Raw genomic sequence first — 16,931 nt, forward strand, 5'->3', positions numbered from 1 at the left:
TTTTTTCAGAAATAGTTCTAAGGATTTGTTTCAGAAAGGATTGCTTGTTGATTTTACGTTGCCATGTAACGACAAGAATGTGTTTCATACGCAGAATTTCAGAGATAAAATTAGCTGGCTATTCTCTAGAAAGATTATGCAGATGTTTAACCATGCTCCTAAGTGAGAGCTGACCATCATCCACACCTATAGATGGAAAATTACCTCTGGTGACCCAGACCTCTTTCTTGTAGATCTTCAGGTATCTAAAGACACTTCTAGCCTTTCCTGCTAAGAGGACTAAGATTAAAATAGTACTTCATTAGTTTGAGACTAACAAGGATTTTATTATATTGAAATATATATGTATATATGAATATATATATATGTATATAATATATATATTATATTATAATATATATATTATATTATAATATATAATATATATATAATATATATATATATGAAATATATATGAATATATATGTTATTATATTGAAACATGTTGCTAACACTTAAGGCCAGAGCGACTTCAATTATTTCTGCATTTTTCTAATAAACAGGGTTTATATTGCCATTATGTTTTGGTAGAAGGGCTGGTAGTTGGCCAGAGGGTCAGATGGGCCCATGGACAGAAAAGCTAAGCCTTGTTGTCTTAGTTTCCCTTACCCTGCCCTCCACATTTGCATTGGAATCTGCATCTACATCTACATGCATGCATTTTTCCATCTTTGAAACAGAGATCTGTGACAGTGACAGTTGTGGGTGCTCAGCTCTGTGGACAAGTAATCAGTTTGCACGTGCTCCCAAATCAGCTAGTTAGCATTTTTCATCAAGCAAACATTTAGACAGTCCCAAAGAAGGCTGTGGCAAGAAATTTAAGTCAACCTCATTCAGGAAAAAGGACTTAGCCGGTCTATGTTATCTGATAGCTTGGTCATTTATCAGTAAAGCAAGTTGTCAGTGACTGGCTGAGCTTGAATTGTCACCTAGGCACTGGTTTGTGGGACAGGTTAGAAGGACACCTGTCCAAAGGCAGCTTGTCAGCCTATAAAAGAAAAGAAAAAAAAGTGACACAAATGTCTCCAGGTCCAGCAGTGTACTTCACACTTACAGAACGTGCCTGCAGACCATTTCTCCCTTATAAAAAATCAACTTATATTGTAAATTGAAGGTTAGTTTGTGTTGCATGATGTAGAGCGAGCAGAACAGGAATAGAAAGAGAAGCAATCGTTTGGAGATCTTACAGATGGTGGGGATGGCAGAGGGAGCAAGAGGCATCTCTGTGGAAGTTCAGACCCTAGAACAACCTCCAGATTGAGGTGGGCTCCCTACATTCATTTCCAGCTTCCATTCATCTGGAGGGAAGGAAGGAGGATGGTATTTATGAAGAATATCAAGGATATTCCTCTTGTCACTAGAGGTTTCTTTAAAATCCTCTTACACCTCTCATCTTTTATGGCAGTTTTAGAGAATGACTGCCCTGTAGTTCTGGGCAGCTTTTAATCAGTGTTGTGCTGCTTCTTCCCACGAGGAAGGTGAAAGCAAGCTTTCCTACTGACAGCTGACCATTCTCAGGAGAGATGGGGAAGTGGAGTCACCTCAGAAAACTGTCAGACCAGCTTTTGTGTTTTGTGATGCCAGTGGAATAAACATATAGAAGCCCCTCGACTCCAGAACTGAAGAGAGTGAACTTTTGTCTCGTGTCCCTGCTCTAAGCTTAAAACCAACTAAAGAGATTAAATTCAATTGATTCTACGTTCAACCACCACAACTAATGACTGAAGAGTTGCACTGCTGTCAGCCGGTGTCAGAGTAAAGACTTCACAGATTGTCGTTTTTCTTGACACAATCCTTTCTAACTACGGGCTTCCAAAGATCACACGGTGAAACAAAGTTTGAGTTAATTTGTGTTGTTTTCCATTAGAGGCTCTTGTACATGGGATGCTGTGAAAATACGTCAGCCATCAAGACAGATACAGAATATACAAGGCTCAGCAAGTCTGACACAATACTGCACTATACATTCTTGCCAAAATAAATTTGTCATAAAATGCTAGTTAGGACTTGACAGACTCATTTAGTTCTCTGGTTTCACAGTAAGCATATGATCCAGCTAGCACCCGTGGTGCTTGGGCAAAGCAAGGCTCAGCCACTCTGAGTCCTTGCAAATGGATCAGGCTGTGTTTGTTTGCTTCATATTCAGAGCAGCGGTGTGCTGTGGGGAATTGTACAGGACTCCTAGCAATAAAGTCTGTCTGCATGAGTGAAAGGTAAGAATGATTTAATTTATCTAAATGAAATCTGCTTTTCTGAATGTAAGTAATCAGAAAAGATTCTCTTGATTCATGCAGGCTGGGTGTATAGCATAAAAACTTTTTCTAGCTATCCAACCACAGTGAGATAGGTGTCATGCTAATAATTCTTTTGGCTGTGAGCAGTTGCTGTATTTGCAACAGAAGTGTTTTAGAAAGAGATAAAACCAGAGTAAATGTAATTAAGAAAGCAAGATAATCTCTTTAGTGATAACAAAGGAAAACAGGAATCTTTAGGAAGGAGGCAATGCAATAGCAGCGTGTTATATACATGCAGAATAGATGTGACTGAAGTGCCCAAATTAGGCCAAGTGACAAGGATTTGCTAAGCAGATCTTCAGGAAAGATAGCTTAGGGACATTTTCTCCCATTCCCAAAATATGTTTCTTCTATAAAACCTGGAAAAAAAAATAAATAAACAACTGGGGAGAGATATACACCTCCTTAGCCCTATTTTCTGTGACTCTGTTGAGCTGTCAGTCAAGTAGCACCACCTCGTGCTCTTAAGGTTCAATGTCAGCTTTTCTCTCACCCTCTCAAAGAGGCAGAGATATGTGTAGGTCTCCTGGAGCACAACTGATCTTTGATACTATCAAACTCTTGCATTATGAGCACCTCCTTGCTGCACCCAGAAGCAGACTACTGCAGAAAGAGAAGAAAAGTACAAAGCAGCAGCTCACAAGTATCAAAATCCTAATTGTCAAAGCACAGCTTAATAAATCTGCAGTTATAGACCTTGCATGCCTAGATTTTAATGAGCTTCATTTTGGTTTTGCTTGGTACAGATTATGAATTCTCTAACACTATGTGTGTGATGTATTATACATAGCTGTCTTTCACTTCTGTTATTATTATCCCAGGATAGTGTGAGCTGTTGTCCTATTTTTCATCCTCATAGAAAAAGCTTTTGATTAGATTACCATGATTTGAGGGTTTTTTTATATTTCTTTGTGTGTGCTACATATGCAGCATATTGAACTGAAACTACAGTAATTGCTACTAGCTGTTGGAGTAAGCTGCATGCCTACTTGTTGCATTGTCTATTACTCACAGTTTCCATGCCACTTCCATCTGTAAACTGAAAATTACACTTAACCACTTTCTTTATGAGAAAAAGCTGCTTTTAGCCACAAATTTGGAGTGCTGCACAATTTTATGGAACCCATATGAAAAATCTCTGCACGATGCAGTGAGATGGGGGACGTATAAATTCATGAGCTACCTCAAGTCTTTTTTCAGTTTCTGTGATGGGCTTTTCATTCAGTGCTCTCATCAAAGGTGATGTGCATCGGGAGCATGGAGCATTGACATATTTTTACTAAAGATGACATTCTTGCACTGTAATAAACTAGCCTTAACATTTCTTTGTTGTTATGCACATTATATTTAGGCCCAGCATTATTTCAGTGTTTCAAGAGTTTTGGAAATGCTGCTTAAGCCTTTTGCCTTAATGTATTCTACAGTCTCATAATATCTTTCCATGGCAAGTTCTGTTCTTACATATCTAAAGACTGAAGAGTTTTGGGTCAATCTACATGCTCTTGCACTTCTCAGAAATAATGCTATTCCTTCACCATACTTGGCGAATTCCAGTATATGTGTGTTTGATCACACAAGAAAGGAATAATCACATCTGGATACAACTTCAGTTTATCCCATTAGCTACAGAGGGTGGTATTGCATATCCTCCAACCTTATATGACCTTTAAACTGGACAAACAGCTGTGAGCCTTATTTTGTGCTCACTGCATTGACTTAAAATACAGCTACTATCCACTCTTTGGGTACAAGAGATGATCATGGTTTCATGCTAGGACTAGAGGTGTTGTTATTTTTTATTTAGTGGTATTTCCAAGTGCTTTGTAATTCATTAAAAACAGCTGTTGTGAATGGGAGAATTATCATTTTCTCTTTGGAGTCCACATCCAAATATGACTCCAGTCACTGGTCTGAAGTGACAGAGCTGGTTGCGTACATTGTAAGTGCAGTTGGAGGAAAGCTGGACCAATGTTACTTATTTCCATTCTCTTTACTGCCTTCTTTAATTTTCCCAGGGCTGAAAGAACAGCTCAATGACAAATAGATAAATAGCAAATAAATAGAAAGCAACTGTGGAATCAAGTTTCATCTGTTCATCTGTCAAGTTCCATCTGTCATAATGACCAAAACCAAAATAACTACAGCTGATATTCGAAATGCATAATTAGATTTTGGTGTTAAAATCTTATTGAGATTAAATGGGGAATTGACATCTTGAACTAGGCTGTTTCCAGGCTCAGAAAGCCAGTATCACAGATGATTTCTGAAGATTTTCTTCCCAGTTTTATATTCGGTATTACAATCTTTGCATAAAAATGTAAAATGTAAATTCAGCACCTTGTTACACGTAACAACAGTTATTTTCTGAGCCTGGTCTCCAGGGAACCCCCCCAAATGAAAAGCAAGACTGAGGTAAAACCCTGCAAAGCCTGAGCCCTGAGTATTTGCTAACGATGGGGAAACACTAATGCAGAAAATACACCTGTAAATGAAGAGCGAAATTCTGAAACTGGATATTGTTTGTATTATTGGAAAATGATAACATGAGTATAAATAGTGTAGGCCCAGCTGGACGAGGCAATACGTTATATGAGTTTAAATCTGTCGTTAGGAGAAGCTGATTAGGTTTATGTCTGTCAAAAGGATGAAGAGTTGTGCCATCTGTAACAACAGCGAGCAGCTTAGTTATCTTTATCTCCACCAACACCCCAGGATTGCTAGGACAGCTTCCCACCATTAGATCATCTCTTAAAAAAGACACAACCACAGGAGCAAACATCAAGAGCTCCAGTTTAGAGTAAATGCATCTTTGGCACCATTTGCTGTCACCAGATCATCCTAATCATCATACAGAATTTGGACACTGTCTCTTACTGACCTCATTGTCTTGTTTTGCCTGCCTGCTTAGTTGAGTCAACAGAGTCAAGGGGAAAAATGGGTATATAATTGACATTCACCTTAAGCCTCCACTCATTACATTCATTTAAAAAACGTTATGAAGATGATGGAAGAGTTGTAATGCCAATAAGGAAGGGCTCATTATTATGCTGTTATTATCTTTAGCATGTCAAATGGATTTCAGCCTTACTGCTTTATATGTTTATTTGTTTGTGATATCTTTAATGATACCTCTGTGGCATTGCTGTGCAGAAAAACGTTCTTGGCTGGCACTTACAAATGAGCCTAAAGGAAGTATTTAGCTCCTGTAGCCTTGAAATGCAATGGGGTCTTTCTGTGCAAGGTTAAATCAACGTAACATCATTGAGAAAAGTCCCTAAAGCAGTCCATGCACATTGTTTTGAGTGCTGAACACTAGCCCTGGTTTCAAGCCCAGTCCAAGATTACACAACATATTGATGCCTTGATTACTCAACCCCTCTGTGCCTCAGTTTCCCCTTTGCAAAGTATTGTCATTGTCACCCTGCTTTGTAAATCAGTAAAGAACTTCCATCACCAATCCTACCCACCTGCAAGCATTGTGCTTATGTAAACGTAACAATATTCACAGAACAGAAGGTTGGTGTTACTCCACAAGTTTCATTACAAAGTAAATATTTTTTTTTTTCAGCTGCTTTCAGCCTATTTGTAAACAGTGACACATGGCTTTCCCAACACTATCTTGAGTGCAAGATTTCAGAGGCCAGTGACTCAGTTCCCAGCATTAGCCCTGCCATGACCTGGTGCACTTGCTTGGACGAGAGTCTGAAACCAAGCCCAGGACGTGCTATTAACAAATTATCTTGACATACCAGTCTCCCAAGAGACTTGTTTTCATAGCTTGTTCTCATGACTGATAAACCACAGCACATCTTGAATGAGAATAATGTGGATTTTTGTCTCTGAGCTGTGTACCACCACCCCAGCTCTGTGCCTGGGCCCTGCAGCAGGACAACCATCTGTCAGTGCTTCCAAAAATGTGTCCTTCGCTCCAGAGGTGCCAACACTCCTTCCAGAATTCACTCCAAGTCAGAGGAATGTTTCTCTGCCTCATCTTTGAGGTTTAGGAGCACGCATCCTTCCCTTTGAGTGAATGACAGTGCATTAGAGTGCAAAAACAAACGTGCGCTCTGCCAAGTTGGCTATGGACCTGGGTTACACAGTCATGCGTGTCTCGTGATTAAATATGAGTGAGATATTTGTCATCAATCATAATTGGCTGTTTACAAAAGGCAGGCAGTAATAACAAGGAAATCACTTGCAGCCCTGTGTGACGATAGGCACGGAACCAGCAGGTGAGATGTAGAGCAGCTCCTTGTTCACTGCCTTGTGGCACTGTGGCATTGGGAACCTACCTGAGAGGTCCTTGTCCTCCTCTCCGTGCCCAGAACTGGCTGTGGACAGTTGGAGAGTCAGTGCTACAGTGCAGGGCTGCATTTCCCCAGCTCCAACAGCCTTCTCACTGCCTTCAGTTCTGTGCATGGAACCTGGTAAAAAAGAAAAATGCTGTTATAAGTGTGGTTTGGAGAGAGAAGTGCTCCGATGTTTAGACTAAATTTTTTGGATTCTCAAATTGTGCCAAATACTTTTAGTTAAGAGCCGAAATGAAAGGCTTATTTTCAGCATGAAAGAAATGTTCTTGGGTAGAATGTAAATAAAATTAATTATCATCTCCATGCTGCTTAGGGAGGGGTGCTATGCCCAATGACACCTTCCTAATGACACTTTATAAAACTGTCACTGCCACCTTAACACTGCTTCACAGCCCTGAGCATGAATTACACTTTTCTACCTTGAATCCCATCAAAAACATTTTGGATCACAATATCTTTTGCAGCTTTCACACCATAGCACAATACTTTCCCTCCCTCTCTGCAGCCTGACCACCGCTGCTGCCCCAGGCAGATCCCTGCTGCACTGACACCCATGGCGTGGGAATGTCCTGAAGTACTTCTAATTAGAAATACTTCTGCTTAAAAGTATTGCTAGTCTGGACAGCTGAATGGGAAGCGATGGTGGAGTGCCGTAGATCAGATTTTTTCCATTCCAAGTTCTTATACTGCCGGCAATTAGCTACAAATAGGAAGAGTAGTTTTCAACTTTCTTAATTTGTTAAAAAAAATAAAAATCATAGCAGGTGCTCAGAGTCTCCCTGTTCCTCCTCCTGCACACTTGCACACCACGCACTGCCCAGCAGCCCAGGCTGCAGAGCTGGACCCACAGAGCCACCTTCTACCTGAGCATGCAGTCCAGTGAGTTCTGATTCTTTCTGGGAGGCGAGCAGCAAAACGCCGTTTCACAAGTCTCACGAAAGGTCAGCTCAGCATTTTGTTGCCAAGCAGCAGCACGATTTTACAGCGGATCCAGCTGCTGATGTTGCTAAGCAGCACCAAGTTGTGCACTTTTCAATCGTTACGCGTTCACCAGCTGTCGTGATCGGATTATGATTTCCCTCCCACATCGTGATGGTTGCACTTCTAGAACTGGGCAGGAAACGAGGGCTGAAGGACGTCAGTCAGTCTCAGAAGTCTCTACAATTTTATTCTGATATGCAGAAAATACAAATTATTTTATAGTAGTGATATCAAGATCGGAGAAGAGTAAAATTCTGAGCACTCCCCTTTTCTTTCCTCCTACTTGCAAGAACAGCTGGTGCATGACTTCATGCTCAGTGCTCCAGCCGTCTTTTATTGCTTGGTGTGTCACATCCGTCATTACAAGTAAGAAACATTAAAATGCTCTGTGTTGTTTGGTAGCACTTCTACCATCAAGCAAACTGAGCTCATACTAAACTGTCCCATATAAATACTTTAGGCAGCATTTATTCTATGTATAAAACTGAGGTGTCTGAGTAGTGTGTGGTTGGTAATTATGCCAAATATTGTATGTAATAGGATTAAATAGAATAATTCATGCCAAACTATTTGGATCTTACTGAAGTGCTTAACTCATTAACCAGATACGTACCTCACCTTTCAGAATGAGCTGTGCTTTCCCCTACTCAGAATCCTCCAGTCCTCCTGGGTTAGATCCTCTTTTGATCAAGAAAGAGTTGGAGTTCCCTGCAGAAAGAAGTGTGGATGAAGGATCACAGGAAAGCAGCCCAGTGTGAGTACTTCATCTTCATCCGTCGTGGAATCAAAAAGAATAAATTGAGACATCAGAGGATGAAGAGTGCTCTCACAAGTCATGGTTTATGCAAACTGATTTGACTTCTTACCGGTACAGAGCAGATGAGCAGCATCTGCATAGGTCGGAACTACCAGCAGTGAGTAGAGGTTGCTTGGCATAGTTGGGACAGGGCCTGAGACACCAGAGTGGGTCAGAAAACTGATGAGGCCCTGTCAAAGGCCAAAAAGTAATGTCAGTGTTGTCTGACAGAGCTGTTCTGGGCCCGGAGCTCGGAGCAGTTGCTGCTCATAGCGTGTCTGTCGCTCCCTCGTGACTCATTGCTGGCAGCAGAGCAGCTGTCTGCGTGGCTCTGCAAACTTACCCAAGGTTCACCCATCAGAAAGAGGGCTTCTCCCTTGCACACGTGCTGATAAAAAAGACAAATACATAACCAGAAATCATGAGTGTCTACCAAAAGGTTGTTTTCCCCGACATGTGTGCCAGACTGTCGTTTTGCAGGGCAGCTGCCTCGCTCTCACCTCGTGGCATTCTCTCGCCTTAGCTTTAGAAATGGAATAGCACCAAATATGAGCTCAGTTTCTGCACTGAGGAAATAATCCAACTAGCAGAAGTGAGGATATATTGTCAGGCTTGCGTTTCCCTGAGCTCCCACAGGATCCTTGTTCTTAAATTCATGGCAGAGAGCCTAAACAAAAACATTTCATTATGTATTGTCTATAGGCAATGAATATTACCATGCCTCTATTTTGTTTTCTAAGGAAGCACATACTAAAACCTTAATTTGATGAACTTCAATTTTCTGGATCGTGAAAAAGGATGGGGAGAACAGAACAAAGGGGATCTGACAGCTGCTTTCATGTATTTTAGTTCCAGAGCTTCACTATAGACTGTGACTGTCTGTGACTTTTTCATTTCGAGCTCTCTGAGATGTAGCACAGATTTATGTGGCACTTTGTCTTAGCCCCATGCCACCAAACCTACCCACATGTATCTTAGCACAAAACCTGAAAAAGCTCAGTAAATACAAATAATTTATTTCTGACCTGCAGAATTCTGACCAGTAAACTGTGGATTAAGGTGCTATCATAGTGCTGGAGGCTTCACTGACTTCATTAAGAAACACGAGCTTGTAAAGGCACGGCACTCTGGCAGCTGTTCATTCCAGCCCTTCACATACCTCATGCTCTCGAGCCAGATGTTTGTACACCAAGGCAGAGAACGACCACAGGAATGCCAGGCCCAGCACATAGATGCCGCATGAAATTCCTGCCTCTTATTCATGTCAGATAGGAATTGGGTGTGCTGGACTCAGTAACGCTGCCTTGCAGCTCTTCCAGGTACGGTAACCCAACAGTTTGCTGTTCCTTTGCTGTGTGCACTACCAAATATCACTGGTGAAGGCAGAAACATGTTAATCTCTTGAGTTACCACTACTGAAATACTGCTGCATTGCCTTCTCTTATCAGCTTTCTGATAAGAAAAGAACCCCTCAGTGAAGCTGTGCTTGAACAGACAGTGCACATCAATAACAGCAATTAGCTTGTCCGTAAACCAGTACTTCTTGCAACATCACATTTCAAAGGGTTTTTGCCACATCTCCTCCCTTCTGGACAATTGCATTGGAAGTGATTTCAGCATAACTTGAACAGGAGCACCTATTAACTGGTATTTCAAAGCATCACAGAATCATTTCAGTTGGAAGGGACATTTAAAAGCCATCTAGTCCAACCAGCACCCTGCAATGAGCAGGGATGCCCACAGCTCCGTCAGGTGCTCGGAGCCCCATCCCCTGACCTGCAGGGAAGGGGCATCACTGTCTTTTTGGGCAGCTTGTGCCACTGCTCCACAACCCTTATTGTAAAACACTTCCTCCTTATATCCAATTTAAATCTCCCCTGTTCTAATTTGAAACCAATTTCCCTTGTCCTGTCAAGAGGAGCTTTCAACAGTAGTGAGATAAAATGAAGGGCAACATGAAATAGACAAACAAAATGCAGAGCAGATATTCCCCCCAGTACTAATTTTCCCTTGGCAACACGTGCATAACTGCAGTGCAAGAAGCACCTCTCCTACCATAGGCCAAGGGACACCAGCAGTGAAATATGCTTTGACCAAAGGCTGCTTTCTCCAGGCTGACATATTTGAAAACCATTAGCAGAGGATTTATGGAAGGCAGAGCCACAGCGGCCCGGCGGAGCTGGGGGAGGCCGGGCGGAGGAGGAATAACTCGTTTGGTTTTTGCCTGGGGTGGAGGCAGGCTGGTTGCTGAGCAGGTTATGAAGGTGGGTCCCTGAAAGAAAGCCTACATTTCATGTTGGGCCGAGGAGAAGCAGGAGGAAAAGAAGGCGAAAACACACGAGGTAAAGATGGGAGAAGGGGCTTGAAGACATGCTCTGAGAGCATCGCTGCACCCAGCACTGCCCAGTTATGCCAGAACGTAAGTGTGAAGCTACATGGTCTCTCTCTCATTTTCTGGGAAGTGGTTTTTCTGCTGTATAAATACAGAAGCCCCTGTAGGCTGATGTCCAAGTTGGTACCAGTGAGCCATTTCTGAGATACGTGGTGCTAAAAGAATTTTAATAATGACATGTAAATTGTAAAAGATAGTGCAGAAAGATGAGAAAGATTATCTTTCGGTGAACCCATGTTTATTTTATGAATGGGTTTTTAGCATGTTTACAACGTTGATTTGAAATTCCATACATATGATAAAGCTCACATAAGCAATGCTTGTGCATCGAGAAATCATTTTAAAAACAATGTATGTAAAAAGGATGGAAATAAGATTGTAATTTGAAGAGATATCTTTGTTACTCGGTAGTGCAATTCACTCACTGTTATCATTCTCACTTATCTCACTGAGGGTTGGACTTGAAGATCCTGGAGGTCTTTTCCAACCTTAATGATTCTATGATTCTGTGATTAATGGAGAATATATGCATCATTCCTTATTTATCATTTTTATCTTTACTATTGAGAAAATTTTAATGTGCAGTTGTGTGGTTGTTGTGAAACTTCATACTCTAAGCAGAGAAAAGAGTAGGTAAACAGAATGTGATACACTAGTGGACATTTCCAACAGCTAAACTTTGAGCCACATTTTTTGTAATTTTATATTTAGTGCCTGAACACTTTAATAGAAACCAATAAATAAAGTATTTTTGCTTTCAAGTGAATATGACAAATTCAACCTCTATTTGTTGTTGTTATTAACAGTCAATATCGTGGCATTGGTGCAGAAGCCTTGAAACCATGTTATGCACCAGTGTGAATTTAAAATAAATAGAGCAACACTATATCATATGCTGCCTAATCCATTGAAGAACTTGACAAATTTTGAAAAACTGTAGAATTTGCATTTTCCATCAGTATATAAGATCCCATTGCACACTGATGTACACATGAGGACTTGGAGAGCTGCCTTCTTTCCCCAGCTTCTGTTCTTACTGTGAGTGCTCACAGGGGGAGTGCTGTGAGAGCTTCTAGTTTCCACATGATGTCTGTGGGAGCAGAAAAGGGCCTGGGAAAAGGAAAGCTGGTGGGTCAGTGGATGGAAATGCCAGTCTGTTCTCTCCTAGGGAAGTGTGTGGCTGCTGGGGGAAGCTTGTTGTCGTGGAGAAGTTGTTTCCCTCCTGTGCATTGTAACCTCAGTTAACTGCTCAGTGGATGAGAATGCTGTCTCATCTAACAACACACATTTAAAATATTATAATCTTAACCTGTTGTCCTGGAGCGTTTCACTGGGCTGTACCTGAAAAGCTTTGCACATTCACACTTTGTGATGGAGCACTGTCTGCTTGGAGAACAGCAACTGTGAAAATATCGCCTATGGTCTTCCGTGTACTTCCAGGACTACTTTAAAACAGCAGAGGATTTGGCAGTAGTCATAGCAGATAAAAGCTAGGGCTGCTAATTAATCACTAAAAGTGCAATCCTGGTCCCAGGGATTTCAACAGGAGCAAGTTCAAGCACCGGTATATCCCCTGCAGACACTCAAGTTTAAACAGAGCATAGCTTACAAGCACAACGCTGAACTCCTCTCCCTCCAAGCCTCCTGTGAAGAAGAATAATCTTTCAAGTTTAAAAAAAGTGTGCTGCAGTAATAAGTAATAACATTCCTTAAAAGCTTATATGGTTTTCTTGGCTAACAATGTGCAATCTTTCTTTGGCAGCCTGGCTTTAATGGAGGTTTTCTTGACATGTGCCACAGACCAATCTCACATTCTTTAGAAAAATAAAAATAAAAATTGAAGGGAGAGTGTATGTAATATTCACCTATCTGATGATACGACTACAGCGAATTTAAATGCCTGAGCTCCAAAATGAAATGTCTACAACAAGAAGTAAATGTCTGCAGCTCTGTTGTGTGCACTCCTTTTGAGCAGCCTTTAAAACGCAGCAAAAGCATGGAGCCTGGGGAGGCACTGCCTGCAGAGCTGCTGCTGACTGTTCTGGAAATTAAGTAATTAGAGTTGAACCAGTGTAAAACCAATAGTAATTAAAGTGAGCAGATCCTGTCAAGTGTAAAGAAAATATGTTTTAGGTCATAAAATTGTGAGTAGAATATTACCTTGGAAAAGCATGGTAGGACTTCAGCAATAAGGATTTAAAAAAATACATTTTTTCTTTTTTAAAGTTGAGGGCATGTGTGGGAAATTGTTTCTGTTACAGGAACAGCCAGGTATAATGTTGTGGTTCTAGGCAGAGTGAGCCTGCAGCTCAGTCCGGAGTCTCCAGGATAGAAAAGTGGTTTGAATACAGTTAACATAATAAAGTTTTCATATGGGCTGTCCATCCAAAGGAGGTTTGGCAAGGAAAATGCCTTTCTGCTCAAATGACATGGGATAATCCAGAAGCAGAGCAACAAAGCTGAGTTTCAGGGAGTGTCCGTCAGCGTAAGCAGAGCCAGTGTGGGAAAGGCAGCAGGGAGAGATTACAAAAGAGCTCTCATCCCTAATCTGTGATTTAAAACCACTGTAAAACTGAAGGTCAGGAGGGGCAGCAGACAGGGTGACTGAGATGATGCTCCTCCAAAATTTATAGCTTTTAGCTTTTTTGTTTTATTTTTTTAACAGAAGACTAAGAACTTTTTCTTTTCTTCCAGTGGTCTCTTTAATTGCTCTGTGATACTGGACGTCAGCATCAGAATGGGCAATGAGAACAGTAGTGCGGAAAATCAGGTGAGTGTGGCAGCATGATTGCCTTTCCTTCCTTACTGCCAGAGAGCAAACCTTGCAGAAACCTGTTTCACCAACCATTTGCCTCGTGTTTATCTCCTGCTCCCAGATACACTCATATTTAATTGCAGTCAGTGATAATTGAGGGCAACTTTTTGCTTGTTTGTTTTTCGACTTGGTGATGATACTGCTCCATCACCTCTCAGCACCATGCAGGTGGCTGCTGCCTGCAGGTCAGGAGCTGTGGGGATCCCAAGGAATGCTCAGGGCCGTCCCCAGCACCAGGAGCAGGGCAGCAGGGACAGCCCCAGGCATGGGCCCTGCCAGGGGATGGGGATGGGCCGAGATGGGTGCTGGCTGTCAGCCCATGGCTGTGCAGGCCTGATGTGGAGCACGCTGTGTTGGCCTGGAATGGGCCCTAGGGCCATGGGCAGGGTGGGGGAGGCTCTGGGGACCAGCAGTGCCTCCGAGTGCCCCCAGGGCTCTGACACACAGTATTTCTTGTCGACAAGTGACCTTGGTGTGCTGATTCAGGAGTTCATATCTAGATGAGAAGAAGGGCACTCTGTTAATGTGTGTTGCTGTTTGGTCATCTCTCCTTGAATTGCTGGACTGAAGGGAAGCCATGTGCTGTGGTTGGCCGTGTACGATTGTATCAGAAGATATTATGTTGCTGTGCATTTGAATAAAAGTTGTGATTTGTTAATTTAACAGCAGTTAAGATACCAGAACATTTCGTCCCCTCTTTGTCCAGATCTTACGGTAGATGGCAAAATGTGTTTGGGTTCATTTTGCTTCCTCTTGAGGTCTGAGTAAAGCCACTGTATCTCATGCATGGCAAAGTGGGCCCTCTCCAACAATCCGTATTAAAAGTTAGCCAAATTTTGTCGTAAAGAGCTATTTGAAGTAGAGTTCTGCTGTACCTGTTGGCTGTTCTGGCCAAGTGGTATTGTTATCACAGGGTTTGGTCACAACATTTTTTAAGAGTCAGGGACGGGAAGATGAATTCATTCAAGTCAACCCAAGTAATTTCACTTCCATGCATTGGTGGTAGGAGGATGGTTGGACCGGATGACCTTAGAGGTCTTTTCCAACCCTGGTGATTCTATGATTCTACATAAATAATTGGAATTTCTTCTCCTTCACTTAGGATGTTTTTGAAACTCAGACAGTAATAACAACATCTTAAAACCTACTTAATCTGCTGAACATTCATTGAGAAAGTATCCCTTAAAATTAGTCAAAATTGTTATAGTGACTGGAATTTTAAAATGCATTTATTTTTAGTCAGAAGTTCCCAATGCAAATCAAGTCATCCTTATGCCGCCAAGCCAAGGAACACAGCAGGTAGTGTATGATGAAACTGGTTTGCATGGTTTGCATTTCAGACTGTTAGCATCAGGCTTGGCTGTTCTTTTTCTCACGCGTCTGCTTTTGGCTTTTGTTTTTTGACACTAACTGCAAATTTGCTAGGCAGTGACATTTAAGTTTTCAGCAAGTTGTAAAAAAAAAATCTGGTTTCTTTTAACTTTTTTCTCTGGTAGCGATCTATGCAGCCTGTATTTGACCCTCTTTGCATGTTGGCTTCCCTTTCCACTCTCTCACAATTGAAGTAGAGCAGTGGATGTTGTTATAGGCAGTACCATTTGACATGAGTTGTTGTTTCTGTTTATGTATTTATCAGAGAACACCATTCCCCAGCTCTAGCTCTCAGCTGAGCCCTTGGAAGCCATACACATGGTTTGCATTAAAGTTGAGAGAATCTGTGCTAAGTTTAGAACTTATTTAATAAGAGGGAAGATCTGCAGGATAAATACGCTACTATGAGGAACGTAGTAGGCACTTACAGAAAAATAAATACCCAATCTGTCTTTTAAAGACCGGATTCCAAGGAAAATATAATATAAATTTAGTAGAAATGAGCAAAGATAATAAACAGATAAAATGAGGCTGGGGCCAGCAGTGTATAACAAAGTGACTTTACATACACTAACCATGCTCTGTTTTGCTCCAGCAGTGCACAGTCTGAACTGCTGAGAGATTCTAGGCCTGTCCTCTTCCCTATTAGCACGACACATCTTGCTTCCAAACAAGGAAGCTTATGGGGCTTGTTGGGCATTGTTGGGCTTATGCTTAATTAAACCTAAGTGCTTTGTAGGATGCATTCTCCTTGAAAACAAAACTCCATGTGAAGATAAATATGTTTAAATTGAAAAAAAAAAGAAGCCAGAAGAACAGAGATTCCCTGATTTAGCAGAGGAAATATATGGGAAGGAAAGGAAGTATTCTTCAGTGGGAAGCTCTCAGAGGTACTACAGTTTCTGGGACCCTTCAAGATCCCAGCAGTTGTGTTGCCCATCAGACACATCTCTCTCAGCCAACCATGGGTACTGAGGAATGGCAAGGCCAGTCCTCGGGTTTTACCCAAATTTTCTGGAAAGCTAAGTATTCAAAAATCACCTACACAGCCAGAACTAGGCTCCTAGTTTCATAGAGATTGATGTATTACTGCTGCCCTAGACATTTGGATGGGCTCAGGTGCCATCTTCTAAGCACCATTTATAAAGGAAGCCAAGCTTACTACAACAAAACTAACTAACAGTTGGGCACCATGAACCTTTCTAGAGCTACAACAGGACAGATTTTCTAATATGCAGTGATGGTAGCCAAGGCTTTTAGCTCTTGCTACTCTGAGTTCTGAGGAGGAGCCGTCATCATCATTCACAGCCCCTCTCATGACTCCAGAAAAGCCCAAGTCACCCAGCACTTGTAAAGCCCTTTGAAGGTGCTGCTGAAATGAGCTCCTGGCAGCCAGCATTCTGCCCCACAGTGGGAGAGGGAATTTCAAAGTCAGTTACCACAGAAATCATTTCTATCTATTTTGCTTTATCCTTTCTTCTCCTCGTTTTCCGAGTAAGTAGGGAGCCAGACAAAGCTGGTTGTTACTCATCTATGTTGTTCATTTCATTTTACTCATAACTCCTAATGTGTGGTTATCTTTTTGTGTGCTCTTGTTTGCTTTCTGCTGCGAGATGTGTGAGACGGGTAACACATGCATACTTGCTGGAGGGGCCATAACTTCTGAAGGGTTTATTTGTTTGTCTCAAGCGTCGTGCTGTGATCCTGCTAGAGTCTCTCCATTTAATTGTTACAAACAAATCTGACTGCTGCCCAGTTCTGCAGTTAGTATGCCTCATTATAACTTTTCCCATATTTCAACTTACTTAAGCCAGTGGATCTAGTTAATTGGCACGGTTCTTCTTGCAGATCCCAGTGTTATGGGATTAGCACAGAATGCAGCGAGTCCTCTAGCAGCTTCCCTGCCCTCAGCCTCCATTCCCATGGATAACTA

This window comes from Meleagris gallopavo, chromosome 8 (assembly GCF_000146605.3).
Source record: "Meleagris gallopavo isolate NT-WF06-2002-E0010 breed Aviagen turkey brand Nicholas breeding stock chromosome 8, Turkey_5.1, whole genome shotgun sequence".
NCBI lineage: Eukaryota > Metazoa > Chordata > Aves > Galliformes > Phasianidae > Meleagris > Meleagris gallopavo.